This window comes from Pseudorca crassidens, chromosome 1, assembly GCF_039906515.1.
Source record: "Pseudorca crassidens isolate mPseCra1 chromosome 1, mPseCra1.hap1, whole genome shotgun sequence".
NCBI lineage: Eukaryota > Metazoa > Chordata > Mammalia > Artiodactyla > Delphinidae > Pseudorca > Pseudorca crassidens.
The window spans coordinates 3,483,496-3,509,612 of NC_090296.1; the positions used below are offsets into that span (position 1 = coordinate 3,483,496).

The 26,117-nt window shown below is 41.3% G+C and overlaps 1 protein-coding gene and 1 pseudogene across 2 annotated transcripts in view; one reads left to right on the forward strand and one right to left on the reverse strand.

Moving 5' to 3' along the window:
• The window catches only part of RCOR1 (REST corepressor 1), a 119,654-nt gene that overhangs the window by 80,709 nt on the left and 12,828 nt on the right, over positions 1 to 26,117 (reverse strand). The gene's annotated exons all lie outside the window — the stretch shown is intronic.
• Positions 14,952 to 15,932, forward strand: LOC137217358 (ribosome biogenesis protein NSA2 homolog pseudogene; annotated as a pseudogene).

A 26,117-nucleotide genomic window follows, 5' to 3' on the forward strand; every position in this document is an offset into this window, starting at 1 on the left:
ACAGGTATCTTAATCTCCACAAGGCCTCCTTCATTAGTCCGCCGAGTCTGAGAGCCAGAAGGACTACCTTAAAATACCTGTTGTCATTCTGGGATTTGATATATATTCTAGGATGGATCGGGTGGTCCACATCTAGTCCCTACACATCTGAATACCGACCTTTTTTTTTTTTTTTTCTTTTTCTTTTTCTTTTTTGCAGTACGCGGGCCTCTCACTGTTGTGGCCTCTCCCGTTGCAGAGCACAGGCTCCGGACGCGCAGGCTCAGCGGCCATGGCTCACGGGCCCAGCCGCTCCGCGGCATGTGGGATCTTCCCGGACCGGGGCACGAACCCGTGTCCCCTGCATCAGCAGGCAGACTCTCAACCACTGCGCCACCAGGGAAGCCCCCTGAATACCGACCTTTTAAACCTAAAAGGCCAAGCTTATAGCACACAGTTATCTCATCTTATTCTCTTCAATTTCAAACATTCAACTAATTAAAAACATGACCTGTCCTTTCCACTCTAAAAGGTTTTACAATTTCACAGTTTTAATTCCAGACTATTCTGTTTCATTACCTTCCCCCACAGAAGGTAAAACATCCAAACACTTTTTAATGAGGAAATTTTATTACATTTCGAGCTACATCTGCCTAGCAACAAATTATAAACTTATGTCATCCTACTTATGTTCCCATGGATACAGTCATGAACAGTACAGTGGCAGCTCTACAAATCAAGAAAAGAATCCCAAGAGAATCATATTTAAAACTTGGATAGAAAACAATACTATAAAGGTAGGAATAATGTCTAGTACGCTTCCCATTAAAATTCATCTCTCCATTACCTACAAGTCCCAAACAGCCTTCTATTAGAATCTCCCTCCTTAAACCTACCCTCAACCAGTATTTCTAAAAACAACTGTTGGACTTCCCTGGTGGTCCAGTGGTTAAGACTCCGTGCTTCCAATGCAGGGGGTGCAGGTTCAATCCCTGGTTGGGGAACTAAGATCCCACATGCTGCGTGGCACAGCCAAAAAAATAAATAAATAAAAATTTAAAAATAAAATAAAAACAACTGTTAAGAAGAATTCATCTGGGACTTTCCTGGTGGCGCAGTGGTTAAGAATCCGCCTGCCAAAGCAGGGTACACGGGTTCGATCCCTGGTCTGGGAAGATCCCAGATGCCGTGGAGCAACTAAGCCCATGTGCCACAACTACTGAGCCTGTGCTCTAGAGCCCACGAGCCACAACTACTGAGCCCACGTGCCACAACTACTGAAGCCCGTGTGCCTAGAGCCAGTGCTCCGCAACAAGAGAAGCCACCGCAATGAGAAGCCTGCATACCTCAACGAAGAGTAGCCCCTATCTCCACAACTAGAGAAATCCCGCACGCAGCAACGAAGACCCAACACAGCCAAAAATAAATAAGTAAATAAATTAATTTTCTTAAAAAAAGGCAAGTTCCGGGGCTTCCCTGGTGGTGCAGTGGTTAAGAGTCCGCCTGCCAATGCAGGGGATACGGGTTCGTGCCCCGGTCCGGGAGGATCCCACATGCTGCAGAGCGGCTGGGCCCATGAGCCATGGCCGCTGAGCCTGCGCGTCCGGAGCCTGTGCTCCGCAACGGGAGAGGACCCAAGAGTGAGAGGCCCGTGTACCACAAAAAAAAAAAAAAAAAGAAAAAAGGCAAGTTCCTTTAACATACAGAGTCATCATAAATCAATCAGAAAGTAAAATGGGCAAAGGTCACAAACCGCACACAGAAAGAAAAAACCAAATTCTCTATAAATATATGAAAAGTTAAGTTCACTAGTTAAAAGGACAATTACTCTTAAAATAAGGACACTTTCAAAATCTACAGGGAAAACAGCCTTTGCAGAAGGCAATTTGGAAGTTTAAATCTAAATTTTGATCCAACTGTTCCACTTCTAGTAATTTACTGTACAGAAAAGTTAACCCAAGTGAACAGAGATTATATGTAGCAAGACGATCATGCAGAATTTGTTGTAATAGAGAATATTAGAAACAAGAAAATGTGGTACATATATACAATGGAATATTACTCAGCTATAAAAAGGAACGAAATTGGGTCATTTGTAGTAACGTGGATGAACCTAGAGTCTGTCATACAGAGTGAAGTAAGTCAGAAAGAGAAAAACAAATATCGCACGTTAATGCATATATATGTAATCTAGAAAAATTGTACAAATGAACCTATTTGCAGGGCAGGAAAAGAGACAGAGACATAGTGAATGGACTTGTGGACACAGTGGGGGAAGGGGAGGGTGGGACGAATGAAGAGAGTAGCATAGACATATGCACACTACCATGTGTAAAACAGATAGCTAGTGGGAAGCTGCTGCCTAGCAAAGGGAGCTCAGCTCGGTGCTCTGTGATGACCTAGACGGGTGGGATGGGGGCGGTGCAGGTGGGGGGTGAGAGTGGGAGGGAGGCTCAAGAGGGAGGGGATATGAGGATATATGTATACGTATAGCTGATTCACTTTGTTCTACAGCAGAAACTAACACGACATTGTAAAGCAATTTTACTCCAATTAAAAAAATAATTAAAAAAAAATTTTTAAAAAGAAAATGTCTATCAATAGGGTCAAATCATGATTAAATCCATATAAACACTCTACACAATCATTATGAAGAAAAATAGCTGCTCATTTTTACATATAAATATATACAATCTAATAAATATACGTTGCTTCAGTATTTCTCCATACAGGAGATTTTAGAAGTTTATATGGAGGAAAATTTTAAAGTTTGCATGAGAAAAACCAGGAGAAATGGGAAAGGGAAGGAGGACCTAGAAATTATAAACAATAGAAGCACATGCAAAAAACCCCACAGATTTTACTAAAAAAAACAAAAAAAAGAAAGAAAACCTCTAAATATTTCAAAGGCAAGCAATCTGAGAACACATATTTGCAGCAGGTGACTAAGTGTTAACATCTCAAAATGATAAAGAAAACCATAAAAACCCTATTTAATGAGAAAAGGACATAAGGACAATTCACAAAAGAGTACGCAGAAAATGTTCCAACTCTGGAAGCTGGAAAAATTTTTATTAAACAAGGCAATCTTTTGCGTATTAATTAATATGCAATTAATTTCATCTATTTGTCTAGTGCAAGCAAGAGTATATATAGCAAAACAGACTGCAATATACTGCTGCTATGCACTAGTATGTGCCTTCTGGAAAGCAATCTGCAATATGTCTAAAGATCTTCAAAATGTTCATACATTTTGACCTAGTAATTTCGCTTTGGGGAATCCACAGAAATAATCCAAAATACAGGGAACCATTTTAAATACATGGAGATTCATCTCAAACTGCTTGTAAGAAAATAACAATTGTTTTTAAGCCCAAATATTGCCAACAATAAGCAGTGGTATTCTACTCCATGGACTGTTACCCAATTATTAAAAGTTTTGAAGGCCATGCACATAAAAACTGTTAACATCATAACAACACTAATAGTGAACTTACTTCTTGTCAGGCACTGTTCTAAGGACTTTATGTATATTAATTCATTTAATAATAGTGTTGGGAAAATACTAATGGCATAAAGCCGTGGTTCTTGGGGTTAGTTTTTTCTTTTGAGTCAGAAACCACTGAGAATTTCATGAGAGCTATCGATGCTGACATTTTCCGCAAAAAAAGCACAACATTTTGCACACAACTTCAGAGGGTTCCTAGGTCCCAGGTTAAAAACCCTGTATGGTCAGCATGTTTACAACAGTGTAAGAAACAAGCGTATGGAAGATGCGAGGCAATATAGCCAAATGGAACCACTTTTCCTAGGGATGTGGATCTATGAAAGTACGGACAGTGTCTAGCTGGGAAGGATCTTTGTGTAAGTAACCAAAATGGGGGTGGGGGCAGGTAGGTGGGGGGTGAGCCACGAGAATTTTTAAGGCAAGCAAACCTGAGCTCAAATCCAAGCTCTGACAATTACCAACTATGTAACTCTGGCAGGTCAGTCTTCATTCCTTCCTGTGTAAAAGGCCAGTGTTCTTCACAAGACTGCTATAAGCGTGCATATAAAAGGTGTTCTATAAATGATAATCCTCTCCCGAGGTGATTACTTAATGATTTGAAAAATTAACATCACCTATACCAAAGTCATCTTAAAAGTAAACAAACTAACATTTTCCCTGAATCTCAATATATATGAGCCTGTCAAACAAATACAAAGTTCACTAGTCATCCTAGTTACCAACATACCCTCCTCCCCTTCCTAGAAGCAGACAATAGACAAACAGCAACATATAAAGTTAGCCTTTATCCTTACTATAAACATAACTAGTGTTAGAGATGCTGCATCATTAAAAATGTAATACAAAACATGCTGTGGAAAAGATGTTATAAATATACAGAATATTTATGTGGTATATACTTCCTGAAACCAATGTTAGTGGGAACCCTCTGCCCCCAGTGGCAGAAAGCATAGTGCTTCACTTGACTACAGTCACATTAGCAACTTGTTTAGTGAAAAAGAGATCTCCCAACTATTCAAACCTGCAGACACCCAGTTTGGAGAGGTTTGTTTTTTGTTTTTTTATACAGTAGTCAGGGTTAATAAAGAGGCTATCACACCACATTCAAGCCTAGAATTTTCACTGACCCTACCTCTCACCAGCTGGGGAAAGATACCAGAGGGCCTCAGGCAAGCATTCCATAGGAACTGCATCCTCTCCCCGCCACTGAGCTGCAGGAAAGACAAAATGGACCCTCATCGCACCTTCCTGAAGCACGATTACGTGGGCGCACAAACACGCAGGTGTGAGGCACTGGAGGCACTTCCCATCAAAACGGGATCTTAAAGGTCATGCCTCAGAAGTCTACCTTCTATTATATAGAAAAATAGGATTTTTAATTTTAGAATTTTGTTTTACAGTCAACTTTTCAAGACTTAATATTCAACTGAGAACAAATTCCATTTTGGATTGCAAACTAACATTCCTTCAAAGTATAGAGTAAAAAGGACTCTACCCCATAAAGATTTCTGGATCCCACCTGGCCCCATTTCACATAGGAGCTGTGAAAGCTCTTATTATAGCTTTCCAGTTGTCCTGTGGCCACCTGTAACAACTTTCTACAAGATTAGAGAGAATTTTAGAGCTGGAAGAGACCTTCTGAGATCATCTGATTAACTACAGAATGGAGCTATATCTTACAAGAGGACTAGGTTCCAAGTTATCAGGTAACGTGAAAATGGCACACAGTCAAAATCAATCTTGAAAAATACCTCAGGAAAGCTCCCTTCTGGAGGCCAACAAACAAAATCATTTCAGGAAGCTCAAATCCTCCACTGCCAAAATAAGTAACTCCTGTACTCACTGAGCACCCAAATAAAGTTTTGGGGTTGTTATTTAAAAGTCATGGGCTTCCCTGGTAGCACAGTGGTTAAGAATCCGCCTGCCAACGCAGGGGACACGGGTTTGATCCCTGGTCCGGGAAGATTCCACATGCTGTGGAGCAACTAAGCCCGTGCACCACAACTACTGAGCCTGTGCTCTAGAACCCGCGAGCCACAACTACTGAGCCCGCATGCTGCAACTACTGAAGCCTGCGTGCCTAGAGCCTGTGCTCCGCAACAAGGGAAGCCACTGCAATGAGAAGCCTACACACCACAGTGAAGAGTGGCCCCTGCTCGCCACAATTAGAGAAATCCTGTGCGCTGCAACGAAGACCCAACACAGCCAAAAATAAATAAATTAAATTAATTTATACAAAAAAAAGTTTTAATTTTATTAAAATGTTTATTAAATGTTCAATTTAAAACATGAGGCCCATACTTAACATGGTCATAGCTTCACAATGAGAGAATCACAAGAAAAGATTCAAGGTAATACCTAGCTCTTGCTTCCTCCAGGGTACAAGTATGACTATGATGACCAATGTCCAAGTGGGTCCTAGACAGTTCCGGTTTATACCCACCAACCCAGCATAATTTTTCGTAGGCCCCTGTTCACTTTCAGAAGCAGTCTGGACTAGCCTACCACCAACGGAGCCGCTCCACGCCTAGTTACCAGCACACCTCACAACACGTCTGTGTAGTGAAACTCACAACACATCTGGGCTGGTCCGTGACTCATGTTAACCAAGGAAATGTGACAGGAGTGATAATATGCCAGTTCTGGGCCTACACTTTAGAAGGACTAGCAATTTCTGGGACTTCTCTGGCGGTCCAGTGGTTAAGACTCCACGCTCCCAATGCATTTTTTTTATAACGTTAAAAAAAAAAAAAAAAAGACTAGCAGTTTCCACTTCCTCCTTCTTGGAATGCTTGCCTAGGGGAGCCCTGAGCCACTACGTAAGAAATCTGACTATCCCAGTGGACACCTTGCCCACTGGAAAAAGGATAGGTCCTGAGACTACACAGAGAAGAAAATAGGTCCAGCTGTCCCAGCATCTCAGTGAGGCCACCAGATGACACCAACCCCCACTACTCCCGGACAGCCACCACATGAGACACCCCAAGTAAGCCCAGCAGAACAGCTATCCAGCTTAGCAAGAACCATGAAATAAGAGTTGTTATCTAAGGCCATGAAGTTTGAGTGGTTTGTTACACTTTCCTTTGAGGCAGAAGGGGACTCCTATAATTCCTCATGGAATACTCCAGTGGTAGGTAGCGCTGATTTGATAACCTGAGCCAGAAAGGGCCAGCTCTTTCGTGATGGCAGTCACCATTACCCTTCTAATCTCCTGGACAAGGTATGGACCTCAGATCCAGGAACCTAACATGTAGACTGACCCAAGAAGATCTGGGGAGGCTAAAGCTGAGAAAGGCTTGAGGTTCAGTTATTGCTGCGCTGATATTAGAGAGGATTCCTGACTTTGAACGGTTGCTTTGTATTCTAAGCACCTTGAATATTTATCACCATTATGGCTGAAAGGCGACAAACAGCCTGCCCAAGGTTTCCAAGTTCCTGCATGCCACAAAACAAGATGACATCTCTATATCTAGAAGGCAGCATATAATGTACTAACAGTCAAGAATATAGGATCTAGATCAAGTTACCCCAAGTTGGGTTCTGCCACTCACCAACTGAGACCTCAGGCAAGCTGCTTAAGCTCTCTAAATCTCAGTTTCATCGTCTGTACAATGGGGGTGATACAATTTGTGCTGCAGGATTGTTTTAAGGATTAAATAAGATCATGTTTGTAAAGGGCTTCAAGAGTGCTGGTTCTTTTTTCTTTCTGATGTGGGCCATTCTTAAAGTCTTCACTGAACTCGCTAAAATATTGCTTCTGCTTTATGTTTTGGTTTTTTGACCCTGAGGCTTGTGGGCACACACACACGGAGCTAGAAAGAAAGGAGGTGAGAAAGCTGGTAATGTGCCTTCAGAATTACGTCAGCTCATCCATAGTTAACTATCGAAGACCTATCTAAGAAAAGACATATACAAAAGGCATCTATAAGCCAATAAAGGTATTCACTGCTGAGAACTCCAGGCTAGAAACCTGTATTTTGTAAACTTCCTGGGAAGAGTTTCTGTCCATGTTTTTAAACAAAAAGAAAGCTGTTACTGAGAGACAAATTTGTACCAGGCACTATCTCAGAAGCTGGGGGTATGAAAGGCAACAAGATTGAAAAGCCCTCACCTCACAAAGCTTACCTTCTAGTTGGAGGAGTCAGACAACAGACAAAATAAATAAATCACACAGATACAGATATAGACATAGACAGAGATGTATCTCCTATTGATTCTGCTTCTCTGGAGAACCCTGCCTAATCAGGCTTCAAAGAGGAGTAACCTACAGGGTCTCTAAACAGGTCAAATAAGGTGAGGACTGCAAAGTGACCACGGCATTTAGCAACATGGAAGGCACCAGTGATGTTATGAGCAATTTTAGAGGAGCGGGGCCTAAATGGGGTGTGTTCAAGAAAGAGTAAGGGAACAGGGAAGAAGAGAATACAGACAATTAATTATGAGAGGCATTTTTTAAAAAAACAAGGGAGAAATAACAGCATTTTATATGCTACTGAGAATGATACAATAGAGAAGAAAAATTTGATGATGCAAATAAAGGATGAATTACTGGAGTGATGTCTTTGAGCAGGTAGAAGGTGACGGGGTCGAATGCACATGAAAAGACGGTGGCCTCAGCCAGGAGCATAAACACAGAAGATGAGGCAGAGGGTCAGGCACAGAAGTGGGAAGGTGCCATATGCCAGTAGGAGCCTGTGGAAGTTTTCTTCCAATTGCTTCAGTTTTTTCCCCAGTGAAATAAAGGAAGGATGGGGAAGGAAGAATTCAAGGTTTAAAGTGAGATATTTAAATACTGTCCAGGAGAGTACCTGGAGTGAGAAAACAGAATATAACCAGTAACAGGCCTACTTGATTTTGGTGATCATGACTCTAAAGTGAGACTAGTCAGTAGGGTTTCTCCAGCCACATTTCAGCTATACTGACCAAAGCAAAAAATAAGCAAGAGGCTGGATTAAACAGGCCAGAACAGATGCAGTTCATGCGCCCCCTCCAAATCCACCCAGACTCGCCTGCTGCTCTACCTCCCAGCTAGAGCTGCCCCAGCAGGCCTAGCCAAAGCTCGCAAGCTTCACATGATCACAGAGCCCCAGCCCATGACCCGTGTGTCCTTTCCTAACACCGCCAGCTGTCCCTTCCTCCCCCCAGGGGTGAGGGTCGGGCTTTGGCGGGCTTTGTTTTGCCCACTGTGGCAGAAGCCACAGCAGCTCCAATGCCCAAATTCAGCTGCTTCTCCAGCAGGTACCTGGAGAGCCCAAGTAACAAATCCGAAAGCACGGAATAGTTAAGACCCTGTGGGGCAACTCTGACCATTAAGAGACAGGAAACAGGAAGGAGCCAACACATTTCTCAGCTGTCCTCCCCACACACCTGCCCCCTGGGAGTGTTCTGAGAGGTGCCATGATTCTCTGGAGGTTTCCAGCATTGCCTAGCAACCAGCTAAGGTTCTTGTGAAACTGTGGCCAGCTTGATAACATACCACTCGCTTTGTATATGCTTTCTCTCCTTCTCTGCCTAACTTTCTTCTTTCCCCCCTCACTCTAACTTCACATAAAGTATTAGCAATATAAGCTTTGTCTTACGCTCTTTTCTGGAGAATCCAGGCTAAGACACAGGTGGGGGCTTAGCCAAGACTATAGATGAAACTAGAGGAAAACAAGGTAATAGGAGCAGAGGATGTATTATAACAACTGACTGTGGAACTCAAAGTGAACAAAAACATGAGAATGCTCAGGGGAAGAGGTGGTAGGATCAATGAACTGAAGGTCACGATGGGGCTGAAGACGGCAGGAAACGGGATGGTGGAAGGTGCGAGCTAGAAAGTTCAGGAAGAAGCAGTCAGAGTGCTAAGTTTGAAATTAAGATGACAGGGGTGTTTCAGATAATGGTAATTCAAGGGAATGGGTATACAAGGTAGGGTAGAGAACAGGATACCTGGGAGAGAGGTCAAGGAACTAAGAAGCCAAGGTATTTAAGGACCGGGGTCACTGTTGTTTAACTGTTGTCCAGTCATTCACAGTTGCTCTGGGATCAACTATCTTCAGGGATACTGAAATCGTAAAAGACTACAGACACTGTACTGTACTAAGTGACAGAAAGGTAGAAGCTACTTCTGTTCTAGTAATAGACTAGTAACTCAGACCCCTCCCTGAGAACCTGAACAAAATATTTAAAACATCTGCTTGAAGGAATCAGACAACTGATAAGATAAGGCCAGAATGCAGGAGAGACTGAAGCTTAGGAAGGGATGTCCAGCTACTGAGGTCACTCTTCCCCTCAAGGATGTTTGCCAATTTCACAGGGGACCATTAAGAGATGCAGTAATGTATCTGACAGGCTTCTGGAGTTAGGGCAAAGACACTGGACTCCACAAGTACCGCCACTGGGGAGAGGAGAAAAGGACAGCAGCTAGTGAATGCCCGTTTCTTGGTTGACACTCCAAAAGGCTATATATACCCTAGGAGTTAAGGATGAAACTGAAGTAAACAGACCCTCAAAGGGACTGCAGTTCAGCTTTGAATCATTTCAACTGGGTCATCTGAAATTGGACTAAGGTGATTCCAGAGTACTAGTGTAAATAAATCCTCTCTAGAAGAAGATATCCTAGGCCTCAGAAATTTTTTATAACCAATTTTGCAAATTGCAAGTTTGATATAAAACGTGATAAAAAATGACCAGGCATATGAGGAAACAATACAACACAAACAAAAGACAGAAGAAATATAAAATGGAAACATCCACAAGCATTCCACATATTAAGAGTTACCAGATTTTAAAATAACTATACTTACAATGTTCCAGGAGATAAAAGACAAGACATACAATTTTAGCAGAGAACTAGGAACTATAAAAAAAGAACCAAATGAAAGCTCTAAAACTAAAAAAAGACTATACAAACTGAAACTAGGAACTCAATGGATGGATTTAAAAGCAGATAGAGAAAGACAACTTAGAATAAAATAAGTCAAATGAAGCCCAAAGATATTAAAACTTGAAAAACACAGACTAGAGGCTAAGAGACAGAGATACAGAACATATACGAAATTGAAGTTTCAAAAAGGAATGGAACAGATGCAATAACTGAACAGTGACTGAGAAGTTCCTAAAATTAATGAAAAGACAGCAAGCCACAGGTTCAAGAAGCCCTAAGAATCCTAAACAAACTTAAAAAAAAAAAATTCATACCTAGGGACATCACAATAAAATAGTTGAAACAAAGACAAAGAGAATAAAATTTTAAACCACCTGAAAAAAAATACAGGCAGGTTACAATACTACTTTACTAAAAAAGAAAAGAAGACAATATATGTACATGTATAGCTGATTCACTTTGTTATAAAGCAGAAACTAACACACCATTGTAAAGCAATTATACTCCAATAAAGATATTAAAAAACAAAACACAATGAAATACTTCTGAAGTGCTCAAAGAATATAACTGTGGCCTAGAATTCTATACCCAGTAAAACTAACCTTTAAGAATAAACCTGACGTATGGGCTTCCCTGGTGGCGCAGTGGTCGAGAGTCCGCCTGCCGATGCAGGGGATACGGGTTCGTGCCCCGGTCTGGGAAGATCCCACATGCCGCGGAGCAGCTAGGCCCGTGAGCCATGGCCGCTGAGCCTGCGCATCCGGAGCCTGTGCTCCACAACGGGAGAGGCCACAACAGTGAGAGGCCCGCGTACCGCAAAAAAAAAAAAAAAAAGAATAAACCTGACATAAAAACATTTTCAGATAGATTTATCAATAGCAGGCTTACCCCAGAAGAAATATCACAGGATATTCTGCAAGCAGAAGAAAAATAAACCCAGATAGAAAATTATGAGGGGCACAAAGGAACGAAGGGCAACAAAAAGGGTAAACATGCAAATAAATCCTAATGAAATAATTGTGTAAGATAATTGTTTCTTATAGGAATTAAAACATGTAAGACAAAATATAAAACAACAAGGCACACAGGGAGCACAAAGGGTAACTGAAGGGTTCTATGCTCCTTGCACTGCCCTTTAAGGGGTAAAAGCACCTAGTTTACATCAGGCTGATAAATCAAGATGTAAATTATAATCTCTAAAGGAGAAGATTCTGGGAAAATGGTGGAATAAGAAACACCCGAAATCTGTCTCCCCACCTAGACAACAACTGCACTGGCAGAATCTGTTGATGTAACTACTGAGTAACTCTGGGGTCTACTGAAGGCTTGCAACTTCCAGAAAAAGGGTTGGAACGTAAATTGCGTTAATTTCAACTTCAGCTTTTATACATGCACTCCTACGTTCATAGCAGCATATTCATAGTAGTCAAGACATGGAATCAACCTAAATGTCTATCGACAAATGAATGGATAAAAAAGATGTAGTATAGGGCTTCCCTAGTGGCGCAGTGGTTGAGAGTCCGCCTGCCGATGCAGGGGACATGGATTCGTGCCCTGGTCCAGGAGGATCCCACATGCTGTGGAGCGGCTGGGCCTGTGAGCCGTGGCCGCTGAGCCTGCGCGTCAGGAGCCTGTGCTCCGCAACGGGAGAGCCCACAACAGTGAGAGGCCCGCGTACCACAAAAAAAAAAAAAAAAAAAGATGTATATGTATGAGTGGAATATTACTCAGCCATAAAAAAGAATGGAATAATGTCATTTGCAGTAACACAGACAGACCTAGAGATTATCATACCAAGCAAAGTAAGTCAGAAAGAGAAAGATAAATACCATATGATATCACTTATATGTGGAATCTAAAATACAACACATGTGTAGAACATATCTACAAACATAAACAGACTCACAGACCTAGAGAACAGACTTGTGGTTGCGGGGCGGGGCAGGGGGCGTTGGATGGAGTGGGAGGTTGGGATTAGCAGATGCAAACTATTATATACAGAATGGATAAACAATAAAGTCCTACCGTACAGCACAGAGAACTATGCTGAATATCCTGTGATAAATCATAATGGAAAACAATATGGAAAAGAACATATATATATGTATAACTGAATCACTCTGCTGTACAGCAGAAACAATCAAACTTTGTGAGAGTCAAAGACAGAATCTTGAAAGCAAGAGAGAAATGACTCGTCGCATTCTAAGGATCCTCAATAAGATTATAAGCAGATTTCTCATCAGAAACTTTGGAGGCCAGAAGACAGTAAGTCAATATATTCAAAGTGCTAAAAGGAAAAAACCATCAACCAAAAAATCTTGTATCTGGCAAAACTGTTCTTTAAACAGCCTTAAAAAGGAAGGAAATTCTGACATATACTACAACATGGATGAATCTTGAGGACATTATGCCAAAGGAATTAAAAAAAAAAAAACAACTGTATGATTCCATTTATATGAGGTACTTAGAGCAGTCAAATTCAGAGAGACAGAAGGTAGGAGGGTGGGTGCCAGGGGCTGGGAGAGGAGGGAATGGAGCGTATTTAATGGGTATAGAGTTTCAATTTTACAAGATGAAAAGAGTTCTGGAGATGGAGGGCGGTGATGGTTGCACAACATCATGAATGTATTTAATACCCCGAACTGTGCACTTAAAAATGATTAAAGATGGTAAATTTTCTGTGTATTTTACCACAATAAAAAAAATTTGCAAACCAAAATAAAACCATTAAGAGAACAGTATTTTGAAAAAGAGCATATAACTACCAAGCTAAGGAGACAGGGTAGAATAATAATAAACACTAAATGCAAAAGAAGATCAAAGGAACAAGAAAGAAACAGAACAGGTGGGTCAAATAAATAGAAAGCTTTCAATCAGTAGATCTAACTACAAATATATGAGCAAATACTTAAAAGAAGCTGTAAATGGTACTAAATGTCCTACATAAAAGCAAAAACTTCCTTTTAAGATTTGGATAAAAATGTGTACAGACATACCTAAAACATAAGAATAAAGAAAGACTGAAAGCACAAAGATGAAAAGTCACTACGCAAACACTAACAAAAAGAAACTGGCGTAACTATATTGATATGAGGTAAGAAGCATTACAAGAGATACAGAGTGACTCCGTAATAAGGGGTTCAATCCTCCACAGCGACCTTTGGAGAAGCTTCAAAAAGCGGTAGTGAGTGGTATAATCTGATGACATCATATTCACTGTGGGTGTTTTTATGGAAGAGAAAAAAATGGTACAGGAGTGGCAATACAGAACAAGGAAGACATCCCACTTCCAAGCACAGTGATATGAGGAATGTAGGGGAAAAGGCAAGTACCACGTGAGAGGGCTGCAGGGAAAATAGTGCCATCAGGAGACAACGAATTTGCAGTAAGAACAAGAACGTGAGGAACATTCACAAAAGAAATTGAGGATTAGGGGGATTCTGCTGGTGTACCCTGAGTTTCAGAAGGCTCCATGTAGAAGTGTCAAGAGAAGGTCCGGGGTGCGAGATGCGATCAGAAAAAAAATGTACAGTGTCTTAGAGATTAAAGCCTATAGAAGAAGGGGATGACCCAGGAATCCTGGCCTTCTTGGTGACTGATAACCAAGAAAAAAGAACATATGGGACTTCCCTGGTGGCCTAGTGGTTAGGATTCCAGGCTTTCACACCATGGCCCAGGTTCGATCCCTGGTCAGGGAACTGAGATCCCACAAGCCACACTGCAGGGCCAAAAAGAAAAAGAAAATTAAAAAGCACATAACGAGATCAATACCAATGGCAGAGAGCGACAGAGAAGCTAGAAGTGCTGAGGGAGGGGAAGGTGGGGTGAGGACCTCGCCAGGAACATCTGAAGTTCTGGGGCTTCCTTTCAACTTCTGTTGAAGCCTCTAGGCTGGCAGAGTAGCAGTCTCACTCTGAGCAGAGGAACACTTTCTTGATCCCCTGAAAAAGGCTGCGCGACTCTGAGCTCGGATTTTAAAGAGCCAATAAATCTCTGGTAGCTACCAGAAGGAGGGTTATCCTCAGAGGAAGAAGTAGAGCTGGTTACACAGCCCTCCTCCAAAGTCCACCTCTAGAGTTCCTAACTGCCCCAGTTCCAGAAGATTTTACATTGTCTTTAATAGTGTTGTTAAGCACAATTATTCTATCCGAAGAAAACGTTACTTTTCTGTGAATGGTAACGAGGGGATGAGAGCTCACCAGTTCTGTGCCTTTGTATTTCATGCATTTACTCGTTCAAAAGATTTTTACTTTGTGCCAACTATGTGCTGAACAGTGTTCCAGACTCTGGGAATACAGCATAAACAAAAACCTGTGCCTTTATGGAGGTTAAGTTTTAGAACAGATATTAAACAAATACGTACATTTATATTACGTTAGTAGGTACTATGAAAATAAGAAACAGTATACCAGGATAAGCGGGACTGGAGTGCAATGGAGGTTTTCATTTAAATAGGATGGGCAAAATATCTCCTCTGAATTATTCTTGCCCAAAATAATTTTAATCAGAAATTGATCAATCCTCTAAATTTAACCACCAGTTTATAGAAAACATAAAGGATAAAGGAACATGTTAAAAACAGTACAGGGGGTGGGTCTCTAAGACCAGAAAATTGAGAGCTTCTTCGCGCCCCGGCGGCTGCATCCGGTGGCTCGGCCGCCGTCAGCATGCCACAAAATGAATATATCGAGTTACACCGTAAGCGGTATGGATATCGTTTGGATTACCATGAGAAAAAGAGAAAGAAGTAAGATCTAGAGGCTCATGAACGTTCAAAGAAGGCAAAAAAAAATGACTGGTCGGAAAGCTAAGCTCTACCATAAACCGCCATGCTGAGAAAATACAAATGAAAAAGACTATTAAGATGCACGAAAAAAGAAACACCAAACAGAAGAACGATGAAAAGACTCCACAAGGAGCAGTACCTGCATATCTACTGGACAGAGAGGGACAGTCTCGAGCTAAAGTACTTTCCAATATGATCAAACAAAAACGAAAAGAGAAAGCGGGAAAATGGGAAGTCCCACTGCCCAGAGTTCGTGCCCAGGGAGAAACAGAAGTATTAAAAGTTATTCGAACAGGAAAGAGAAAGAAGAAAGCTTGGAAGAGGATGGTTACTAAAGTTTGCTTTGTTAGAGATGGCTTTACTCGAAAACCACCTAAATATGAAAGATTCATATTAGGCCAATGGGATTACGTTTTAAGAAGGCCCACGTAACACATCCTGAACTGAAAGCCACCTTCTGCCTGCCAATACTTGGTGTGAAGAAGAATCCCTCATCCCCACTATATACAACTTTGGGTGTTATTACCAAAGGTACTGTCATTGAGGTGAACGTGAGCGAGTTGGGCCTAGTGACACAAGGAGGCAAGGTCATCTGGGGAAAATATGCCCAGGTTACCAACAATCCCGAAAATGACGGATGCATAAATGCAGTCTTACTGGTTTGACAGCAGATACATACAAATAACTCCTTATAATTATTGAAGACTACACACCAATCAGGAAACCATTACTCTGATATTTCTGAATACTACCAATCAGCCTTACATGTCTACAGTCATCAAGAAAACTATTGTTTAAAAAAAAAAATTTTAATGGCCTAGTTTAAAAAAAAAAAACAGTACAGGGATGCAATCAGAAAATCCAGAATGAGGGAAACTCAACCAATCTAGTGGTTTTCTACAACTAAATTACAAGGAAAATCAAAAACAAAGACGGGAAAATCTACAAATTAAGATTTATGTGTGTGTTTTTGGCCAAGATGGTAGCAGAGACCAGATTTACCCTCCTCCCTGAAAAATCCAGACAAACAAACAAAATATAAGAAACAATGGTCTTCCAGACAACGCACATCAGTGATCCTTGAAAGATGAGAAACAAGGGACTTCCCTGGTGGTCCAGTGGTTAAGAATCCACCTTCCAATGCAGGAGACGCGGGTTGGATCTCTGGTGGGAGAATTAAGATCCCACATGCTGCGGGGCAACTAAACCTGTGCACCACAAGGAGAGAGAAGCCTAGAAGCCCGCTTGGCGTAACTAGAGAGAAGCCCGCAATGAAGAGCCCACACAGTCCAAAAAAAAAGAAAAAAGGGAAACAAAGGAGATCAGCCCTACTGCTGTCCCAGCTTCCTGTTTGAGAGAGCTTCCAGGCCATGGAGCCAGGACAGTGAAGTGAACCTTTATAAGCAGCCATGGGGATGACAAATAAGCATATTTTTTAAGTGTTCAATATCATTTGTCAGTAGGCAAATGTAAGTTAAAACCACAATATGGGGCTTCCCCGGTGGCGCAGTGGTTGAGAGTCCGCCTGCCGATGCAGGGGACACGGGTTCGCGGCCCGGTCCGGGAGGATCCCACATGCCACGGAGCGGCTGGGCCCGTGAGCCATGGCCGCTGAGCCTGCGCGTCCGGAGCCTGTGCTCCGCAACGGGAGAGGCCACAGCAGTGAGAGGCCCGCGTACCGCAAAAAAAAACAAAAAAAACCACAATATGGTACCACTACACACATATTAGAATGTCTAAAATTGAAAAGACTGACCATGGCACGTGTTAGTAAGGTTGTGGAGCAACTGGAACTCTCATACACGGCTGGTAAGAAGGTAAAATTATAAAACCACTTTGGGAAAGTCTGCAGTTTCTTAAAAAAATTAAGTATACAACTACTATATGATTCCATTCCTGAGCATTTACCCACAAGAGAAGGAAATATATGTTCACACACAGACCTGTACACAAATATCTTTCACAGCAGCTTTATTTGTCATAGCCAAACAATGGAAATAACTCAAATGTCCATCAAGAGGTGAATGAATAAAAAAATTTCTGGTGTATCCATACAAGGTAATACTACTGAGCAATAAAAAAGAATAATCAAATGACACATGCAACAATGTGGATGAGTCTCAAATTAATTATGCTGAAAGAAGCCAGACAAGATAGTACATAATTTAAGATTCCATTTATATAAAACTCTAGAAAATGCAAACTAACCTACAGTGACAGAAAGCAAATCAGCGGTTGCTTGGGGGAGGAGAGGAAGGTAGGAGGAGTCACAAAGAGGCATGAGGAAATCTGGCGGTGGGGGGTGATGAGTATATTCAGTATCTTGATTGTGGTGATAATTTCACAGGTGTATACATATGTCAAAACTAATCAAACTGGGACTTCCCTGGTGGTGCAGTGGTTAAGAATCCGCCTGCCAATGCAGAGGACACAGGTTCGAGCCCTGATCCGGGAAGATCCCACATGCCACGGAGCAACTAAGCCCGTGCGCCACAACTACTGAGCCTGTGCTCTAGAGCCCACAACTACTTAAGTCCGCGTGCCTAGAGCCCGTGTGCCGCAACGAGAAGCTACTGCAATGAGAAGCCCGCACACCACAATGAAGAGTAGCCCCCACTCACCGCAACTAGAGAAAGTCTGCACGCAGCAACGAAGACCCAATGCAGCCAAAAATAAATAAATTTATTTTAAAAAAAACTAATCAAACTGTACACTTTAAATATGACATTTATTGAATGTCAATTATACCTCAATAAAGCTACTTTTTAATATTTTATTTATCAATTTATTTTGGCTGTACCAGGTCTTAGTTGCAGCACTTGGGATCTTAGTTACAGAGTGCAGGCCCTTAGTTGTGGCATGTGGACTTCTCAGTTGTGGCATGCACGTGGAATCTAGTTCCCCGACCAGGGATCGAACCTGGGCCCCCTGCATTGGGAACTCGGAGTCTTAACCACTGGACCACGAGGGAAGTCCCAATAAATCTTTTTTTAAAAAATAAATTTATTTATTTATTTATTTTTGCTGTGTTTGGTCTTCGTTGCTGCAAGCAGGGGCTTACTCTTCGTTGCGGTGCGCAGGCTTCTCATCGCGGCGGCTTCTCTTGTTGTAGAGCACAGGCTCTAGGCACTCGCACTTCAATAGCTGTGGCACGTGGGCTTCAGTAGTTGTGGCTCATGGGCACATGGGCTTGGTTGCTCCGTGGCATGTGGGATCTTCCCAGACCAGGGCTCGAACCCATGTCCCCTGCACTGGCAGGAGGATTCCTAACCACTGCGCCACCAGGGAAGTCCCAATAAACCTATTTTTTTAATGCAACATGTGCATCATGTTTGAATGCTGATCTAAACAACTATTTAAAAAGAGACAACTGGAGATTTAATTATACTAAGGAACAAATATTAATTTTATTTAATTGTGCTACCTGTGGTTAGATTTTTTGTTGTTATTGTTGTTTTTTATATTTAAAGACTTAATTGTTTTAGAGCAGTTCTAAGTTTACAGCAAAATCAAGAGGAAATTACAGAGATTTCCCATATACTTTCTGCCCCTACACATGAATAGCTTCTCCCATTATCAACATCCCCACCAGAGTGGGACATTTGTTACCACTGACGAACCTATGTTGACACATCATAATCACACAAAGTCCATAGCACACTAGGGTTCACTTTTGGTGGTGTACACTCTATGAGTCTGGACAAACGTATAATGACGTGTATCCATTACTATGGTATCCTAGAGTATTTTCCCTGCCCTAAAAATCCTCTGTGTTCTGCCTAATCATTCCTCCTCCTCCTCTAACCTCTGGCAACCACTGATCTTTTTACTGTCTATGTAGTTTTGCTTTTTCCAGAATATCACATAGTTGAAAGAATACAGTATGACGCTAGACTGTCTGTATTTTAGGGATAACATACTTACAGATGGATAGGTAGGTAGGTCAAGACAGGCCTCATTGAGAAGGTAACACTTATGCAAAGATTTGTAAGAAGGAAAGGAGATAAAAGTCATAAAAGTAATACAAGAACTAGACTAAGTAGGTCTTGTAAGGCCGTTGTGAAGTCTTTCACTTTTACCCTAAATGAAACACGGGCCACTGTGAGGTTCTTAGCAGTAGAGAAACATACTGACTTACATTTTAACATGTGGAAGCAGAAGACTTACTAGAAGGCAACCTCAGTAATTAAAGTTATAGATGATGATGGCTTATAGGAGGACAGCTGCAGTGGAGGCAAGTAAGAAGCAATCATATTCTCCAAGCTAGCAGAGATGGTCTGTAGGCAGGGATACGAAAATGATATAGGCAGTTCCCACCCTCAATGGGCAGTGGTGAAGACGTAGAAGCTAATACTTACCTAAAGATAGAGAAGTACTACGACAGAAGTAAGTAACAAGGTACAACAGAAAGACAGACGAGGTGGACGCAGCTTAGAGGAGAGATGGGAGAAGAGTCCATGATAATTCTCCATAAATGTTGCCTGAATTATTATGTGCAGGTATCTCAACCTCAAAACGCTACATCCCCTATTCAGGGGATGGCACCACCAATCACCAAGTCACTTAAGCCAAAATCCTAGGAGCTGTTGACGCCTCCCTGTACACCACATTAAATCTATCATTACAGTCTGTCTACTGTAACCGCTTTAGAGCTTTCCAACACAACCTCATTTCCCTCCTACCCCCACGGTATCCCCTCACCAGAACTTGACTCCATGGGGGCTGGTATGTCTAGTCTGTTCACAGTGCCTACAAAGGTGTCTGGCACATAGTACATGCTCATTTACAAGTTTCTAAATAAATAAGTGGTCTTCTCTACCTTCCGTTAATTCATTCCCACAAGCTCTCCTCATCACACCCAATGGTCTTTCCAAACTGCAATCACATTCACAGCACTCTGTGGCTTAAAACTCTCCAGCCTTGCTCAATGAAGAGCAATGACTCTCCTAAGTGGGGCAGTGTAGCTTTAAAACACATGGTCAGTATGGCAGGTAGTATTTCACAAAAATATTACACTATTGCTTCCGTAACACAAACATTAATGTGTTATTTTTAAGAGACATAAGTCTTAAACGGTTATTAAAGCTCGTTTAATTTTGCACAGCAATGGGAATCACTGACAAATGGTTATTAAAAATCACTTAGGGCTTCCCTGGTGGCGCAGTGGTTGAGAGTCCGCCTGCTGATGCAGGGGATACGGGTTCGCGCCCCGGTCCGGGAAGATCCCACATTTCGCGGAGTGGCTGGGCCCGTGAGCCATGGCCGCTGAGTCTGTGCGTCCAGAGCCTGTGCTCCGCAACGGGAGAGGTCACAACAGTGAGAGGCCCGCATACAGCAAAAAAAAAAAAAAAAAAAAAAAAATCACTTAATTTTGCAGAGCAAAGGGAACCATTGAAAAAACGAAACAAGAACCTACAGAATGGGAGAAAATATCTGCAAGTGATGTGACCAACAAGGGGTTAATATCCAAAATATACAAACATCTCATACAACTCAGTATCAAAGAAAACCAAACAACCCAAGCAAAAAATGGGCAGAAGACCTGAATAGACATTTTTCCAAAGAAGACATACAGATGGCCAACAGGCACACGAAAAGATGCTCAACATCACTAATTATTAAAGAAATGCAAATCAAAACCACAGTGAGGTAAGGTAACTCCTCACTGTCAGAATGATCAACAAAAAGTCTACAAACAACAAATGCTGGAGAGGGTAGAGAGAAAAGGGAACCCTGGCGCACTGTTGGTGGGAATGTAAATTGGTGCAGCCACTATGGAAAACAGTATGGAGGGTCCTTGAAAAACTAAAAATAGAACCACCACATGATTCAGCAATTCCACTCCAGGGTATATCTCCAAAAGCACAGAAAACACTGATTCAAAAAGATACATGAAAAAAAATATATATATATGCATCCAGTGTTCCTAGAAGCACTATTAACAATAGTCAACACTTGGAAGCAACCCAACTGCCCATCAACAGACAATATGATTAAGAAGATGTCAAACTCTCTCTCTCTCTCTCACACACACACACACAGGAATATTACTCAGCCATAAACTATGAAATACTGCCATTTGCGGCAACTTGATGGACCTAGATAATATTATGCTTAGTGAAATAAATCAGACAGAGAAAGACACACTATAATATCACTTACATATGGAATCGAAAAAACAATACAAATGAATGTATATGAAAAACAGAGGGCTTCCCTGGTGGCGCAGTGGTTGAGAGTCCGCCTGCCGATGCAGGGGACACGGGTTCATGCCCCGGTCTGGGAAGATCCCACATGCCGCGGAGAGGCTGAGCCTGTAAGCCATGGCCGCTGAGCCTGCGCGTCCGGAGCCTGTGCTCCGCAACGGGAGAGGCCACAACAGTGAGAGGCCCGCGTACCGCAAAAAAAAAAAAAACAGAGACAGACTCACAGAAATAGAAAACAAACTCATGGTTACCAAAGGGGAGAGGGAAGGGGGGAGGGAAAAATTAGAGGTATGGAATTAACAGATACAAAATACTATATATAAAATAGATAAGCAACAAGGAGTTACTGAGAGCAAAAAGCATTATAACCATTATCTTGTAACAACTCACAATGTAGTATAACGTGCAAAAATACTGAATCACTATGCTGTACACCTGAAACTAACACAATATTGTAAATCAACTACACTTTAATTAAAATATAATAGGCGCCTTCCCTGGGGGTGCAGTGGTTAAGAATCCGCTTGCCAATGCACGGGACACGGGTTCGAGCCCTGGTCCAGGAAGATCCCACATGCCACGGAGCAACTAAACCCGTGTGCCACAACTATTGAGCCTGAGGTCTAGAGCCACAACTACTGAAGCCCATGCGCCTAGGGCCCGTGCTCTGCAACAAGAGAAGCCACTGCAATGAGAAGCCCGCGCACTGCAACGAAGAATAGCCCCTGCTCGCCACAACTAGAGAAAGCCTGCGTGCAGCAACGAAGACCCAACGCAGCCAGAAATTAAAAAATACAATAAGTAAAAAAAAAATCTTACAATTATTAAACCTGGTTGCCAGACATACAGGACTCATTAATATTTCTATTGTTTTCTACATGTTCAAATTATTCATAAGCAAAAAAGCAAACTCATTAATGTTTAGGAAAACTATGTAAGTGTAAAATCCTGTAACAGAGAGAAAAATTAGTGTTCTTAGACCACCATAAGTAAAAGGAGTCCATCGTTTTCTCACACGAGTTCCTAAAATTATGTACAAAAATAAATAAATAAATAAATAAAATAGGGAGTCCCCTGGTGGCCTAGCGGTTAGGACTCCGCACTTTCACTGCTGTGGCCCAGATTCAAACCCTGGTCAGGGAACTGAGATCCCACAAGCCACACGACGTGGCCAAAAAATAAATAAAAACATTTAAACAACATTTAAAATAAATTCCAAATGGAGGATGACTGCTAGTTGAGTAGAGGGTTTCTTTGGGGGTGATGAAAACGAAATTAGACAGTGGTAACGGATGTACAACTCTGTGAATATACTAAAAACTGCCAAACTGTACACTTAAAAGAGAGTGAATTTTATGGTGCGTGAATTGTATCTTAGTAAAGCTATTATTTAAAAATAAAATAAGCTCCTTAGCTTGGCACACAAGGCCCTTGTGATCTGTCATATGCCTACCTCTATAGTCTCACCTTCCACCACTTTCCTGATTGCTTCCCCAAGCCTCAATTATATCAAACTTCCTCAAAAATGTCACATCCTCTCTACCCACAGGATCTAAACATATGGATCCCTCAGCCTGGAGAGCTTCCCTTCATATGCCCTTCAAGACCTACCTAAGGATCACCTCGGGAAAGCCCTCCCATCCAATTTCAACCACCTCACCTCATCCCACCATGCCCCCAGGCCGTCAGAGCACAGGCATACTTTATCACACAGCACTCACGTACACCAGACGAGACATTTTATGACTACTGGATATAGTAAGTATTCAATAAATAAGTCTAATATGCAACTTCATTTTCTGTAATGTGGAAAAGCAAATTTACTAAACTTTAGCCAAAAAAGTTTTTTGGCTAAAGCCAAAAAAGTTTTCAAAAAGTTTTTTTTGGCTAAAGCAAAGATGACAAAAATCTTACAATTATAGGGACTTCCCTGGTGGCCCACTGGTTAAGAATCAGCCTACCAATGCAGGGGACACAGGTTCGAGCCCTGGTCCAGGAAGATCCCACATGCTGTGGAGCAACTAAGCCCGTGCGCCACAACTACTGAGCCCACGTGCCACAACTACTGAAGCCTGCGCGCCTAGAGCCTGTGCTCCGCAACAAGAGAAGCCACCGCAATGAGAAGCCCGTGCACCGCAACAAAGAGTAGCCCCCATTCGCTGCAGCTAGAGAAAGCCTGCACGTGGCAACGAAGACCCAATGCAGCCAGAAATTAAAAAATACAATAAGTAAGTAAAAAAAAAATCTTACAATTATTAAACCTGGTTGCCAGACATACAGGACTCATTAATATTTCTATTGTTTTCTACATGTTCAAATTATTCATAAGCAAAAAAGCAAACTCATTAATGTTTAGGAAAACTATATAAGTGTAAAATCCTGTAACAGAGAGAAAAATTAGTGTTCTTAGACCACCATAAGTAAAAGGAGTCCATCGTTTTCTCACACGAGTTCCTAAAAGTATGTACAAAAGTGCAATGTGTAAAAAGCAAGACAATAGATGTGTCAGAGGGGAATTACGTTCCTGAAAAGCTAAAACTAAAAAACACCTAATTACATCTCATCTTACTTTTTCCAGGGCATAATTCCAATTTCATACATGTTCTTAAATTGGTTTTTTCCTTCACAATTAAACACAGTCCACCAATGAATGTGTCTAATTGAGGCAAAAGTTGCATGCTTATAGAATGCCTAATGATTATTAGCTTTGTCTTAACTGCATTAAAGTCTGCAGAACTTAAACTTCAAATCACTGGTATCAACACTTTCACTTTGCTACTGCTACTTGTTCTTAATAAGATAGAAAGTGTGGTTTCAAAACTTTTTTACAGCAATACAACTCTTACTTTAAAAATGATCTAGAAACTTAAAATGCAAAACTAAATAAAAGCTCAGCTACTCCAGCTTCTACCCCGCTTTAGCAGGGTGAGGGGCCTGCATGCCCACCCCCAACCTCTCTGCTCCACTAACAATACTGTACAAAAATGGCAATGCCATGGAAACTGACCCATTGCCAAGCAAGCAGAACACCAGCAAGGACTCAAAATGATAGTTCATCAGTTATATAAAACCCTAATTCAGTTTAGGAGGATCAATATATGGCATATGAAAGCGCCAGATGTTCAAAATCTAAAAGGCATCGAGCTGAAAATGACTAGGAAACAATAAAAATTCTGTAAGAAGTGCTTCAAAAGGAACACACACACACAAATACTTACTACATCTCAGCAAGATGGAAGTCTAAGACAGTCCAAGAATGAGATATTTCCTAAATTATACTTTTCAAAGAGAAAAGTATACTTTTCTCTGAAAAAGTATTCGTTCTTATTAGAACGAATACTTTTTAAATAATATATTTTATAAAGAATAGTGAACTCAAAAAAAAAAATCCTGCTTTGGAAAATTCTGGCTAGAATCATCAGATTTCAATGAGTAGGCAGACTAAGCACTCTATCATGAACACTGAAATGAACAGTGGCTATATGAAAACATAAAATTTGATATTCTGGTTTCTAAAAGCATTATTATTATTCTATTTACAGAATGCTTCCATGAACATAAAACCCAAACTTAAAAGTTTAAAAGCCACAACAAGCCAAAGCAATTTGCAGAAGAAACAACAAAGCTGAGGGTTATCATGTTCCCTGATTTCAAACTACATTACAAAGCTACAGTAATCAAAAGAGTATGGTACTGGCCCCAAAACAGGGACACAGATAAATGGAACAGAATAGAGCGCCCAGAAATAAGCCTACATTTATACAATCAATTAATCCACAACAAAGGAGACAAGAATATGCAATAGGGAAAAGACAGCCTCTTCAATAAATGGTGTTGGAAAAATCATGCAGCTACATGCAAAAGAATCAAACTGGACCACTTTCTCACACCACATACAAAAATAAACTCAAAAATGGATTAAAGACTTAAATGTAAGACCTGAAACCATACAACTCCTAGAAAAAAACACAGGCAGTACACTCTGGTTGCCAGAAGGGATGGGGTGGGGGGTGGGTGAAATAGGTGACAGGGATTAACAGGTACAAACCTCCAGTCATAGGGATGTAATATACAGCATAAGGAATATGGTCAATAATATTGTAATAACTTTGTATGGGGAAAGATGGTTACTAGACTTACCCTGGTGATCATTTCATAATGCGTGCAAATATCAAATCATTATGTAGTATACCTGAAACTAACATAACATTGTACATTAACTATATTTCAATTAAAAAAAAAAAAAAAAGCCCTAACAGCTTCAAGAAGAAACGAAATAGATTAGGGGTAAATGACAATATGTAAATGTGTACTAATGTTTTCTTTAAAAAAGGAAATATAACCAATTCCTCTACTTTTCTTTTTTAAAAAATCTAGACTTCTGCTTCCAGCCAAGGTGGGGTGACATGAATCAGATTTACCCTGTCATTATGAACAACTAAAAACGAACATACAAAGCAACAGTCTTCAAGACACTGGACACCAAGCAACAGAGTACAACGATCCCTGAGAGATAGGAAACGAACGAAGTAAATCCTACAACTGTCCCGGTTTATTGCCTGGAGAGAGTTTCCAACTGGCAGCACAGGGAGAGAGAACCCAGTGAAAGTCAGGCAATCTCCCCAAGTTTAGGAGGCAAACTTAGGCCAAGGAAGCCAGGGCAGCTAGAGTTTGTAGGGCAGGATACCAGAAAAGAGAGAGCTGCACAGAAAGAGAACTCCAGAGATCTCCTCTTTGTGTATTCAGCATAGTACTGATCAGCACATGCCT